Consider the following 12276-nt stretch of genomic DNA (forward strand, 5'->3'; position numbering starts at 1 on the left):
CAAATGTACATTTGGCTATGCCAATATCCAGGCACAAAAATACAGGTGTAATTCAATCTTTCCATACAACCCTTTTTTCCCCTAAAATGGCTGCATTTTAAAGCTTTGGCTCCTCCTATATTTGGAACATACCATGTTGGGGGGGGGATTCTATAATTTACAATCAGGTGATGAGATAAAACCATAATAACTTCATTATAGTTTGGCTCTACAACATGCATCATCTACATCTATGACTTCACTTACACTTACATACATGGTTTCTTCCTCCCTTATGAAGTCAGAACCAGATGGAGAAATCTGCCATGAGCAAATGTTAGCTTAAATATGGCTACTTCCCATGTTTGACAAGTTTGCCAAAGTGAGAGGTGCACCAGAAGGTATGTCTAGCTGTTTGAAACGTATTGAAGTTACCTTGATAATTAAATTCAATGAAATAAACACTCGTTATGCAAAGTATTCTGGTATTCTTTTCTTGTGATGACACTAAACATTTAAACAAATAACATTTAACAGACAAAAACAAAAAATAAAAACTTGAGATGAAAAATGGGATGTCACAACACCAAAATTAGTGCTAAAAACATAAAACTATATAAGGATGGTAAATTTTTGCCGGCATTTAGTTTGTATGTGTAATGGTGGAAAATGTTTGTTGTGTGCACATGCCCATGCTCAATGCCTTCACAATAAAAGTCCTAGGTCACAGTCAGTCTGTGACAGTATGCTTTAAAAGTAGAGTAATCATAGCAGTTTTCATCCATAGTATATCCAGTTAAACATCTGCCTCTAGGTTCAAATGGTGTCTTTGACGACAGTATTCTATAAGAATTCCGATCTTGACATCAAAAGGCAGAAAAAATAAAAATAAACCCTTGGATTTGACCTATTTTCCTCCAATTGTTCCCAGTGTTTATCTGCAACCTTTTTTTTTTTTTTTTTTGCGAGACAAAAGAAAAACAAAGCACTGCGATATCACTGCTATTGACTATAATATCACGGACTATAATATCATCATAAGCCTTAATAAACTTGTTATTATCAATGTATTAAAGAGATTTAGCTAAGCAAAATATCTGCAAGAAAGACATCAAATCTAGGTAACATATTGAGAAATTTTGATTTATGAATAAAAATTTACAATGCAAAACCAAAAAATTGACAAGATCGACAACATGGTTACTACCAAAAAAATACAAAAATATAGCTTTCAATGAAAATTTAAATCCGCTTTTATAAAAGACAAATAACAATTTAAATTCTCCCAAAGAGACTTAACCTAATTTTAATAATAGAATAAATGTAGTAAAGATTCTTCTTCAACTTTGCAGAACACGCAAAAGTTTGTTGGATAAACATTATGCAAAATTTTAAAATGTACCTCTTTAGTTTTATTAGAAATGCTGAATTTTTCAGGGAGTAACCATGCTTTATTCCAACCTAATATTGTCAAAAAATTTACACATAGGGGATGTATATACAGAATAATGTAATATTTGCTTTATATATATATATATCTACTGTTACTTTTTTTTTTACTTTTTTAAACTTGGGCATAATTGTTTCCTCTCATTATAACTCGGGTATGTCTTAAATGTACATAACTTGGAGACAAACTTTTGATAACAGAAGGATCTAGCTGGAAGAGGAAAACTATTCATAAAGTCATAAATTCTTCATACTCCAGTATATTACCATCATCTTTAAATAAATCCAAAACGAAGACAATACATACCACTGTCCTATCACTTATCAATAAAAAGAAACTTTCCACAAATTTTAAATAAAATGATATTTTTTATTTTTTGTGGGGGGAAAGTTGTGTACACAATTTCCAAGCAAGTAAAGCTTGTTTGTGAAAATTAGAGAGAGAAATCGACATTTTAGGAGTGAAATTACTTTTTAAAAGAAAAGAAAATCTAGACCACCTAATATGATAATGTTGTATTGGGGAAATAGTACCAAATTGAATCCTTACTACAGAGACTCTTTTTGTTAACACTTTACAATAAGGTTTGTGTTAGTTAACGTTAGTTAATGCATTAGTTAACATTAACTAACAATGAACTACGTATTTGTTAAGCATTAATTAATATTTTTAATTATATTAATATATATTTATGTATTAGTTAATACATTAGTTAACATGAATTTACAATGAACAACTCCACTCTTCAGGATTACTTAATGTTTTGTTAATGTTAATTTACACATTTGCTAATGCATCTCTTCACATTAACAGATTAACTAGTTAAAGGGGGGGGGGGGGGGGTGAAATGCTCATTTTCACTCAATCTCCTGTCAATCTTGAGCACCTATAGAGTAGTACTGCATCCTTCATATCTCCAAAAAGTCTAGTTTTATTATATTCATGAGAGAAAGATAGTCTGTACCGATTTTTTCCGGAAAAAACACGAGCGGCTGGAGGCATGACGTGTGGGCAGAGCTAAAGAATCATGAGCGCGAATAGGCTTTTGCGTTGAGAGCGTCTGGAAGCTGTGACATTACCGTGAGGAAAAAAACATCATCCAAACAAACCATGGCTAACAGTCAGATTCAGCCGTACATTTATGATCCAGAATCAGATCCCGAGGCTGAAACTGAACAAGAGCAGCAGCAGCAACGACTACAGCAGGACGTCTCTATGTGGTATGTAAGTTATTGAAACTATATATTTGCTTAGCGGTTTTGGAAAATGACTAAGTTCCACTTTGTCGTCTTTTTTTTTTTTATTTTTTTTTTTATAAAGGTTTACATGTGGGAAGTGCAGTTTGATGCCAACTGAGGTGGAAAACGTTTGCTGCCAAAAAATAGAACCGGTTATACTTATGTCTTGAAATGCATTATGTGGCCAGCTAAACAAATGTATTTAAATACACACACACCATACATTGCATGTTGTTTACTTGATATGCGTACGCGCCGATAGCTAAGTTAACCACACAGAGATATTTGAAGCAGTTTTACTGACCAACTCACTCACGATCGTGACCCTTTTTCATTGGAACTGCATCATCCTTAAGTAATAAACGATATGCAAATCCGGCGTCAAATATCTTAGAAATGCAGGGAACAAACAAAAACACTTGCACAACTCCGTTGATGCTCTGTAAAAATAAACTCCATCCACTGGTCCCTTAATGCTGTTTTTTTTTTTTTTTTTGGTAATCTGTGCAGGGTTGTCTTGCCCTGGCAACCGAAAACACACTTTGGTGACATTTCGCTCTCTCGCTCTGGTCAGTGAATGTCTCTGCTCTGGTCAGTGAATGTCTCTGCTCTGGTCTACGGGCACACGCGCGCTCTTCCGGGAGAAGTGCCCTTAGGACCCATATAAGTAAATTACGCACCATCTAACCTCACACAGAACCATACTTGAAAAAACTTTCCGAAACTTGTGACAAACCGGAAGGAGTATTTTTGGAACAAAAATTCTCCTTCAAACGTACAACTTAATTTTTGAAACTTTGTCCATGTTTAGCATGGGAATCCAATTATTTAACAGTGTAAAAAACTCAGTATGCATGAAATAGCATCCCCCCCCCTTTAATGATGTGGTTAATGCATTCGTTAAAATAAACTAAAAATTAACAATGTACAAACGTCTGAGTGCTGCCCTCTTCAGGTTGAAAGGTTTTTCCTATTGGATGTTTGCGGTGATAGGTGATGTGAGTGGTGGCAGGTGACGTATGCAGTTTCCAGCTCACCACGCCCTTGGCAAAATAAAACCACAACCTTGGCAGTATAAAACCATCTTATTCCATCATGATCACTGTAGTGAGTCAGGAGTTGGAATTGCGAGTATTGAAAACGATCAGGATAGAGTATTTTATCATCTATTTAGCATATAATTTATATATTTATTTAGATTATTTCGTGTAGCCTTCATGTAGTTAATAAGCATAGTTGTTAGTGTATCGTTAGTATTACTAGAAGCATGGTTGGCGTGGCGGAGGCGTGGTTTAGCGAAGTCTGCAACGGGAGAGCGAGTGAAGAGACGAGCGGCGATAAGTGGTTCAGGTGAGAAACAAGTAACACCTGGATCTCGTTTCAGTGATTGGCGTGGGGAACCCGCATTTAAGGAGCGCGACAGCCGGCAAAAGGAGAGAGAGACGGGGACTCGTGAGCGCAGGAAGCTGGAGAGCGATCGAGCAAACCAGACGCAGTATCCGTGGCCGAAGTGCTGTTAGAGAGTGCGCGCACCTGCCGCGCTTGTTTGTTTGTTTATTTGTTTTGTTTTGGTTTTGGAATAAAGCCTCTCACGAGCCCCGTACGCCGACTCTGGTCTCCTTCCTCTACTCTGATTGAACCTTCATTACACTGGTGCCGAAACCCGGGAGGAAGGAGAGCGTTCGCCATGCAGACTCTGTCAGCTACATCAGCCTCGCCATTTGCGGACATCATATCATCGCTCGCGGGCCTGCACCAAGAACACCACCAGGCCCTGCTGGACCTGCGGGCCGACCAAGACCACCGGTTCCAGGCGATGATGCGGGCCCAGCAGGAGGACCGCGAGCTGGTCCGGAGCTTGCTGGACCGGGAGGCTCGGACGGGGACGGCCTCCCCCAGCGCCCCGCCCCCTCACATGCCACTCCCCAAGATGGGACCCACTGACGACCCGGAGGCTTTCCTTGACTTGTTCGAGCAGACTGCGGAGGCGTGTGGGTGGCCGGTGGACAGCTGGCCCGTACGGGTGATCCCTCTGCTGTCGGGGGAGGCCCAGAAGGCGGCCCAACAACTACCCGTCCCGAACCTCCTGGTCTACGCCGACCTCAGACGAGCCATCCTCCAGAGGGTGGGCCTCAGCCCAGAACAACATCGCCAGCGCTTCCGGTCACTGGAGCTGGCCGAGGCGGGCCGACCCTTTGTGTTGGCGCAGCAGCTCCGGGACTCGTGCCGCAAATGGCTGTTGGCCGGGGACGGCGACGCCGAATCCATCATCAACGCGGTGGTACTGGAGCAGTTCATCTCCCGCCTTCCAAAGAAGTCCGCCCAGTGGGTCCAGTGCCACCGCCCGGCGTCGCTGGATCTGGCCATCCAACTGGCGGAGGATCAGCTGGCGGCGTGCTCCGGGGTCGGCGAGCCCCTCCCTGCTGTCTCTCTCTCTCTCTCTGTTTCCCCCTCCCCCCCACTCCGAAATCTCTCCCTCTCCCTAGGTCCCGTTGGGTGGGGCCACCGAGGGCTGCGCCCCGCTGGAGGGTGGCGATGGAGCCTGCGGCCGGGGCCCGAGGTCCCGCACGAGGGATGGCCGCTCCCCAGCGACGGGGGAGTGAAGACACTCCGGCTGCTTCCCCACGTCAATCCCCTGAGCCACTTCCTGCCACTAGGGCAGTGGGGAGACCCGGGCCAGCCTGCTGGCGTTGCGGGGATCCGGGCCACTTTGTGGACAGGTGCCCGATGATGGAGGTGGGGACACTGGTCCGGATCCCGGACGACCCGCAGGCTACCCCCGATCAAGCCGGGCTGTACCAAATACCCGTGAGTATTAAGGGGGGTACCTATCAGGCTCTGGTGGATTCAGGTTGTAACCAGACCTCCATCCATCAAAGCCTGATACAATCCGGGGCATTGGATACGGGCCGCATGGTTAAGGTGAGGTGTGTGCACGGGGATATAAGGGAATATCCATTAAAAGCCATAGGTATTAAATTTCGGGGCCATAAGCATAGTGTGGAGGTGGCCGTTAGTCCGCACCTCCGGCATCCGCTAATTTTGGGGACGAATTGGCCAGCATTTCAGCATTTACTAGGGTGTTTGACAGCGGGTGCCGTCGGGGGAAAGAACCAGCCGGGGGGCGGGGCGAGCGCTCAGGTGGGAGAATCTGTCCCGGGGCCTAGCGGGGCGGTCTCAGGGGAACCGAGCGGCATGGCGAGGCTAAACCTTGCCGGCCGCGATGACTTTCCCCTGGAACAATCCCAGGACGAGACGCTGAAGCATGCCTTCGAGCAGGTCCGCTCGATCGATGGGTGGGTCCTCCACCCTGAGCGTCCGCTATCCCACCCGTATTTTGCCGTTATTAAAGACAGGTTGTATCGAGTGACCCACGACGCTCAGACAAATGAAGATACAACCCAGCTGTTAGTACCGCGGAGCCGTCGGGAAATGCTTTTCCGGACGGCGCATTGTAATCCTATGGCAGGGCACTTAGGAGTAGCAGCAACACTAAATCGTCTAACGACCCAATTCTTTTGGCCGGGCATTCACGAGAACGTGCGCAGGTGGTGCGCGTCTTGTCGGGAATGTCAGCTGGTAAACCCACCGGCCGTTCCAAAAGCGCCTTTGCGCCCTATTCCTCTAGTGCAGGTCCCCTTCGAGCGAATTGGTATGGACCTGATCGGGCCGTTAGAGCGATCCGCACGGGGACACCGTTTCGCGTTAGTCTTAGTGGATTACGCGACACGGTATCCAGAAGCAGTGGCGCTCCGCAACATCTCAGCCAAAAGTGTGGCGGATGCCTTGTTTCGTTTAATCTCCCACGTGGGAATCCCAAAAGAGATTCTCACGGACCAGGGCACCGCGTTTATGTCGTGCACGTTAAACGAATTGTACGGATTATTGGGCATTAAAGCGGTGCGTACCAGCGTCTATCACCCACAAACGGACGGTCTGGTCGAACGGTTTAATCGCACATTAAAAACCATGATCCGGAAATTCGTACATGAAGACGCGAAAAATTGGGACCGTTGGCTAGAACCCCTCTTATTTGCTGTGCGCGAAGTCCCCCAAGCCTCCACGGGGTTTTCCCCTTTCGAGCTTCTCTATGGACGTCAGCCCAGGGGGCTGCTAGACGTCCTGAGAGAAACTTGGGAGGACGGACACTCGGATGGCAAAAATGAAATTCAATATGTCCTGGACCTGCGCGCAAAACTCCATACACTGGGGCGGCTCTCTATGGAGAATTTGCTTCGGGCCCAGGGCAGACAAAGCCAGCTATATAACCGGGGAACTAAGCTACGAGAATTTGCACCGGGAGATAAAGTGCTCGTTTTACTGCCAACCTCTAGCTCCAAATTGTTAGCCAAGTGGCAAGGACCATTTGAGGTCACACGGCGGATAGGAGATCTCAATTATGAGGTAATACGGACAGATAGAGGCGACTCACGGCAAATCTACCACCTCAACCTCCTTAAAAAATGGAGCGGGGAGGAGTCAGTGTTGCTAGCGACGGTAGTGAGTGGGGAGGAGGATCTCGGGCCAGAGGCGATTATTAAAGGAAAACCCCTCGCACTGGCTCTAGGAGGGGACCACCTCTCGCCCTCGCAGCTCACTGACATCGCGCAGTTGCAGGTAGAATTTGCAGTGTTTTCGCCCCTACCCGGCCGTACGGACCTGATTCAGCACCACATTGAGACAGAGCCGGGAGTCGTAATTCGCAGCCGGCCATATAGATTGCCTGAACACAAAAAAAAGGTAGTTCAGACCGAATTAGAGGCTATGCTGGGGATGGGAGTAATCGAGGAGTCACACAGCGATTGGGCGAGCCCGATAGTTTTGGTGCCCAAAACGGACGGCTCGGTACGGTTCTGTGTAGACTATCGCAGGGTGAATGCAATTTCCAAATTTGATGCTTATCCAATGCCGCGGATTGACGAGTTGCTCGATCGGTTAGGCACGGCTCGTTTTTATTCGACATTGGACTTAACCAAAGGTTATTGGCAGATCCCCTTATCTCCCATTTCCAAAGAAAAGACCGCCTTCACCACGCCGTTTGGATTACACCAATTTGTTACGCTTCCGTTCGGCTTGTTCGGGGCCCCGGCTACGTTTCAGCGCCTCATGGATCGAGTGCTGCGGCCCCATGCTGCATATGCCGCCGCCTACCTGGATGATATTATCATCTATAGTGGGGACTGGCAGCGGCATATGGAGCATGTGAGGGCGGTCCTCAGGGCGCTGAGACGGGCGGGGATAACGGCCAACCCGAAGAAGTGCGCAGTTGGGCGGGTGGAGGTAAAGTATCTGGGCTTCCACTTGGGCCACGGGCAGGTGCGTCCCCAAATTGATAAGACGGCAGCAATTGCAACCTGTCCCAGGCCCAAGACCAAAAAGGAGGTGAGGCAGTTCTTTCTTGGGGCTGGCGGGATATTACAGAAGGTTTATTCCTCATTATTCGGACCTCACCAGCCCGTTGACTGACCTCACTAAAAAGGAGGTACCAGATACGGTCCAGTGGACGGAGCCGTGCCAAAGGCCCTTTACCCGAGTTAAAGCGGCCCTGTGTGGCGGGCCGCTCCTGCACTCTCCTAACTTTGCTCTCCCCTTTTTTTTGCAGACCGACGCGTCGGACAGGGGGCTTGGCACGGTCCTGTCCCAGGAGGTGGGGGGGGAAGACCGCCCGGTGCTGTACATTAGTCGGAAGCTCTCCAAGAGAGAGACTAAGTACAGCACCATAGAGAAGGAGTGTTTGGCCATCAGGTGGGTGGTTCTCACCCTTCGTTACTACCTCCTGGGACGGGAGTTCACCCTCTGCTCGGACCACGCGCCCCTCCTGTGGCTCCACCACATGAAGGATACCAACGCGCGAATCACCCGTTGGTATCTAGCTTTACAGCCATTTAAGTTCAAGGTGATTCACAGGCCGGGGGCGCAGATGGCTGTGGGCGATTTCCTCTCCAGGAATGGGGGGGGGGAGCTGCAGGCCGGATGGCTCCCCGGCCTGAGTCGGGCGGTGGGGGTATGTGGCGGAGGCGTGGTTTAGCGAAGTCTGCAACGGGAGAGCAAGTGAAGAGACGAGCGGCGATAAGTGGTTAAGGTGAGAAACAAGTAACACCTGGATCTCGTTTCAGTGATTGGCGTGGGGAACCCGCATTTAAGGAGCGCGACAGCCGGCAAAAGGAGAGAGAGACGGGGACTCGTGAGCGCAGGAAGCTGGAGAGCGATCGAGCAAACCAGACGCAGTATCCGTGGCCGAAGTGCTGTTAGAGAGTGCGCGCACCTGCCGCGCTTGTTTGTTTGTTTATTTGTTTTGTTTTGGTTTTGGAATAAAGCCTCTCACGAGCCCCGTACGCCGACTCTGGTCTCCTTCCTCTACTCTGATTGAACCTTCATTACAGTTGGTTAGTAGCATAGTATTGCATCAGTTAGGATAGCTTCAAGTTAGCATAGATTTATTTACAGTGATCAGGATGGTAAGTAGGTGTAGTGTTGCTGGTTGCAACAGCTCTGCTGGACTGCATAGTTTTCCAGCAGACTTGAAATTTAGGCGCCAGTGGTTGCATGCACTTGGCCTGGAAGACTGTGAGTTCCTGCCTAGAGCTGGAGTGTGCAAACTGCATTTTACGCGAGATTGCTTCTCCAATGCAATGGAGGTGGAAATGGACTTCTCCACACAGCTCACGCTGAAAAGTGATGCAGTTCCTAACTTAAGCCCCTTTCACACTAAACGTCGGACCCGCAATATTTCCGGAACATTGCCGGGTCGCCTTCTGTGTGAAAGCAACCACGTCTCGGAATTGATTACCGAATTGAACCCGGGTCGGGGACCTAGTAACATTGCGGGGTTCGACCTGGGACGAGGGCTGTGTGAACAAAAGTCAGATCTAATTCCATGTCGAAGTGATGACGCGTGTTATCGCGCGACTCTTTTACAGCTGACGCCATCGTTTGCTTGCTTCAGTGAAAGTATAACGTGCCTAGCGTTGTCGACTCGTACATTACATGTCACGCGCTGATGTCACGTGTCGTTACGGGATCTTCAAGGGTTGTGTGTGAAAGCACGCACATATACCGGGTCATCACTGGCAGTGTGAAAGTGCCAAATCTAGCGACCAGGGAACAATTGCAGGAACACTTTACCCCTGTATTTGCCTGAATGGCAGTGTGAAAGGGGCTTTACAGACTGGCCTCTTTCTCTCTTGCACAGCTGCTTTGCTAGCATCGTTGGATGCCGATCACAAAGAGGGAGTTAAGTACGCAGTTTGAGTCAGCGGCTTGAATTGATATGGCTCAGGCCCTGGCCCTGTTTCCACAGACACGTTGCAGCTTGAGCTCGAGGCCATGGAGAAGCAGATTCGCGACCTGGAGGTGAGGCAGGCTCAGCTGAGAGAGTGGAGAGCCGCACTGGGATCATCCCGGGCTGATGCTCACAAGTCCGGGGTAAGTATACAGTGTGCTGTTAACAGTCCCACCACGTCTAGTCAGTGTGTTTCTCTGCACAGGCCCTATGCACCCAGGACGCGATCTTCCCAGATGTCCTTCACTCCGGCGCCGGGACACCACAGACCCTGGGTGCATCCACAGCGGAGGACACGAGCCAGGCCCCCCTCCGATCTTCGAGATCTCCACCCGGAACTGCTTCGCTCCCATTAGCCGAAAGTAAAGTGCACACTCACTGTTTCCCTGGTGCTCGTGTTGTCAATGTTTCTGCGCAGATACCTGCGATCCTGAAGGCCGACGAGAGCCCCAGAGCGATCGTGCTTCATGCCGGGGTTAACGACTACACGCTGCAGCAGACGGAGACAAAGAGGGACTTCATGAGCCTGATCGAGACGGTTTGCAGCACAACACCCACAGCGACCCACAGCATGTCAGGACCACTGCCCTTGTATCGACGAGGACACGAAAGGTTCAATAGACTTTTTGCTTTAAATGAATGCTTGTTGTCATGGTGTAAAGAACAGAAACTGCTATTTGTTAATAACTGGAATCTTTTCTGGGAGCGTCCTAGGTTGTTTCGTGCTGATAGCCTGCACCCCAGCAGAGGCAAAGTGGAGATGCTCTCTGACAACATTTCAAGGACACTTCGCACCATTTGACTAGTAAGACAATTCTCAAATAACTATTATGATGACTTTTGTTCCACCCGCTTAAATTATAAAAGTACTTGCGCTATAAAAATAGTGAAGATAGTGAGGTCAAAATATAAATTTATCAAATGTAAAGTAAATAAACAAAAATAAATTTTTAAGTTTGGGCTCATAAATATTACCCAAAAAAAAAAGGGTTCGATGCCTTGCTCAAGGGCACCTAAGTCGTGTTATTGCCGGCCCGAGATTCGAACCCACAACCCTAGGCTTAGGAGTCAAATTCTCTAACCATTTTGGTTTAAATGAGTCCACCAAACTACTGTTATAAGCATGAGCCCCATCAGACTGGCCGTGGCGGAGGTGTTGCAACAATACATAGTGATATTCTCAGTGTTACCAAGAAAACAGGATACAGGTTTAACTCATTTGAAATACTTCTTCTTAATGTTACACTGTCAGACATGCAAAAGAAATCTAATGTATCTCTTGCTCTCTGGCTACTGTGTATAGACCACCTGGGCCCTATACAGTCAAGTCAAGTCACCTTTATTTATATAGCGCTTTAAACAAAATACATTGTGTCAAAGCAACTGAACAACATTCATTAGGAAAATAGTGTGTCAATAATGCAAAATGATAGTTTTTGAATTCAGTGATGTCATCTCTGTTCAGTTAAATAGTGTCTGTGCATTTATTTGCAATCAAGTCAACGATATCGCTGTAGATGAAGTGACCCCAACTAAGCAAGCCAGAGGCAACAGCGGCAAGGAACTGAAACTCCATCGTTGACGGAATGGAGAAAAAAACCTTGGTTGAAACCAGGCTCAGTTGAGGGGCCAGTACTTCTCTGACCAGATTAAACCAGTAGTTTAATTCCAGGCTGCAGCAAAGTCAAATTGTGCAGAAGAATCATCTGTTTCCTGTGGTCTTGTCCTGGTGGTCCTCTGAGACGAGGTCTTTACAGGGGATCTGTATCTGAACGTAGCGGACGTAGAGGATTATAATGTAAAAGGAGCTCATTCAAATACTGAGGTGCTAAACCATTCAGGGCTTTATAAGTAATAAGCAATATTTTAAAATAAATCTATACAATGTTTAATAGGGAGCCAGTGCAGTGTTGACAGGACCGGGCTAATTTTGTCATACTTCCTGGTTCTAGTAAGAACTCTTGCTGCTGCATTTTGGACTAGCTGTAGTTTGTTTACTAAGCGTGCAGAACAACCACCAAATAAAGCATTACAATAATCTAACCTTGAGGTCATAAATGCATGGATTAGCATTTCTGCATTTGACATTGAGAGCATAGGCCGTAATTTAGATAAATTTTTGAGATGGAAAAATGCAGTTTTACAAATGCTAGAAACGTGGCTTTCTAAGGAAAGATTGCGATCAAATAGCAAACCTAGGTTCTGATGACGAAGAATTGACAGAGCAGCCATCAAGTCTTAGTGTTCTAGGTTATTACAAGCAGAGTTTTTAGGTCCTATAATTAACACCTCTGTTTTTTCAGAATTTAGCAGTAAGAAATCACTCG

This window comes from Carassius auratus, chromosome 17, assembly GCF_003368295.1.
Source record: "Carassius auratus strain Wakin chromosome 17, ASM336829v1, whole genome shotgun sequence".
NCBI lineage: Eukaryota > Metazoa > Chordata > Actinopteri > Cypriniformes > Cyprinidae > Carassius > Carassius auratus.